Source organism: Engystomops pustulosus, chromosome 2 (genome assembly GCF_040894005.1).
Source record: "Engystomops pustulosus chromosome 2, aEngPut4.maternal, whole genome shotgun sequence".
Classification (NCBI taxonomy): Eukaryota; Metazoa; Chordata; class Amphibia; order Anura; family Leptodactylidae; genus Engystomops; species Engystomops pustulosus.
Genome location: NC_092412.1, coordinates 102581828 through 102584729, shown reverse-complemented (window position 1 = coordinate 102584729; position 2902 = coordinate 102581828).

Below are 2902 nucleotides of genomic sequence, written 5' to 3'. Positions count from 1 at the left end.
TAGCAGCGATCTGACCATCTAGGGTTAATGTACCCTAGATGGTCTAAAAGATAGTGAAAAAAAAAATAAAAAAAAAAGTTTAAAAAATAAAAAAAATTAATAAAATATTAAAAGTTCAAATCACCCCCCTTTCCCTAGAACGGATATAAAACATAATAAACAGTAAAAATCACAAACATATTAGGTATCGCCGCGTCCCAAAATGCCCGATCTATCAAAATATAAAAACGTTTACGGCCGGCGGTGACCTCCGAGACGGGAAATGGCGCCCAAATGTCCGAAATGCGACTTTTACACCTTTTTACATAACATAAAAAATGAAATAAAAAATGATCAAAATATCGCACAGACCTCAAAATGGTAGCAATGAAAACGTCGCCTCATTTCGCAAAAAATGACCCCTCACACATCTCTGTGCGCCAAAGTATGAAAAAGTTATTAGCGTCAGAAGATGGCCAAAAAATTTTTTTCTTTTTTGTACACATTCGTTTAATTTTTGAAAATGTATTAAAACACAATAAAACCTATATAAATTTGGTATCACCGCGATCGCACCGAACCAGAGAATAAAGTAGGCGTGTTATTTGGAGCGAAGAGTGAAAGTCGTAAAAACTGAGCCCACAAGAACGTGACGCACGTGACGTTTTTTTTCAATTTTTCCACATTTGGAATTTTTTTTCAGCTACGCAGTACACGGCATGTTAAAATAAATAACATCACGGGAAAGTAAAATTTGTTACGCACAAAATAAGCCCTCACACAGGTCTCTACACGGAAAAATGAAAAAGTTATGGATTTTTGAAGTTGGAGAGCGAGAAATCGGCCGAAAAACCCTGCGTCCTTAAGGGGTTAATGCACAAGGCCTCTGATCTCTTATATTAAAGTAAGCGATGTGGTGTAGTAGTATAGGAAATTTTAGAAACTAATGTACACAGGAGAAGTAGGGGGAGGCCTTAAATTTCTAGTGGTGGTCCTGCACAGGGTAGACACATACATTTAAAAATTACACATATACTTACCTGCAATGGCTGGACATTAGGCAGGGATCCTAGGACATGTACAGGAAAACCATCAGGAAGCCACCTTTTGATCTGCCTCAGTCTGCAGCTCATCCCCCACCACTCTGGCCTAACTTCAGAGCTGCTCTAATTAACAGCAAGGCACAGGTCAGGGAGATAAGCAGGAGTCAAGGACTGGGTGTGTGGGCCATGGAGAGGGTGCAAAGGCCAGGCTTTTGATAGTGAAGCAAGCAGAGGTAAGGCTCCATGAGACTAAGAGACTGGGGACTGCACCACATAGCAGAAGAGTTGATGCAGCAGTCTGTTATCGCTGGCAGATATGTGTTTTAAAAAGCTTCAGGAAGGAGGTTCAGGTCAGTGCCACCATCAGGTGGTAATACTGTAACACAGGGATGAAGTTTTAGGATCCTAGAATGAGATGGTTATAGACCTGCAAGTGTGTGTTTATGAGCCCTATAGTGTAGATTTGTACCGTGTTAGCCATGGAGAGCAGAAGAAGAGTGAAGAAATCAGGCAATACCTTTTAAGGCTAACTGAGTATATTTGATGGTGAGCTTTCAAGAATACTAGTTCTCTTCGTCAGACATGATGTTATGCATGAAACAGAAAATTCACAGCATTTTATACACACTAAACAGTTATCATCAAAGGATATTAAAAAAAAAACTATAACAACAGTTTGATAAATACAGGGACATCTTATTTACGACAAGATGGCCATAAAAACATTAAAAACCTGTGAGGCGAGACACAAGAGCCCTGGATCTTATCTGCTTGTGGCCTCCAGGTCAGAGGTAGGAGGTCATGAAGTTGGCATGAATGTTAAGACCACTTTGCAAGGTGTTGAATCTCCTCATTAATTTATACTCCCATGCTTTCTTTTCCCTCTGTGTCTTAAAACGCCCCATTAAAATAGTAATCTGCAAATCTTCCATAGTATGGTCCTCTCTGGAGAAATGTGCAGCCTCTGGGAGATCTTTCCTATTATTTTTAATATCAGACGTGTGCGAGTTCATAAGTTGATGGAGTCTCTGGCATATTTCCACAACATAAAGGCCTGTGGTTGGACACTTTTGACACATAATTAGGTAGACCACATTAGAAGACCTGCAGGAAAAGGTCCCCTTGATCTGATGTACCTGTAGTGATTGAGGTACAGGTACCTGCTGTGTGTAAAAAATGCTGTGAATTTTCTGTTTCATGCATAACATCATCTATGAGCCCTATAGGTTATCAACTTTAGTAGTAATTTTCTGTATTTTGCATCACATTAAATTCTGAAGCCACGAGGAATGTGGAGTTGTCAATCACCAAGGGTTGACCACTTTTGGAACAAGCTAGGTTGCAGGATAAAAAAGGTGTGGCACTGAATGAATCAAAGCATCACATCAAGTAAACCCGTGTTCACACTACAGAAAACAAGTGAGACAAAGAGAAAATCAGCATCTCCTCAGACTTGCAGTACAGACGAAGAAAGACACTGGTACAGAACAGCTGTTGTGCCTTCAGGACTTGTGAAATCCAAACTGAATAGGGTTATATTCAACGATTAGGTGTGTGTATGGCGAATAATTAAGAAGCTTTAGGTGCTAAGTGTGACATGGGTGACATATTCTTCTATGATGTCTTGAGATTTGAATAATGTGTATGACCTTGCTAAAAACAAGTCTCATCCACCCCTCTAGTCTATATTCCCTCTTCTCCCATTATTACAATTTTTTAAACATTTTTATTCCTTCCTTTCATTTTGATATACTGTGGGTAGGCAATGTTCCTTCATTTCTTTTTTTTGTTACAAGTTGTAAATGCAGTGCATCTCACAACGCTGTATTATGTCATGCCTTAACTTGTGTGCATTACAGAAAAATTGATAACAATAATAA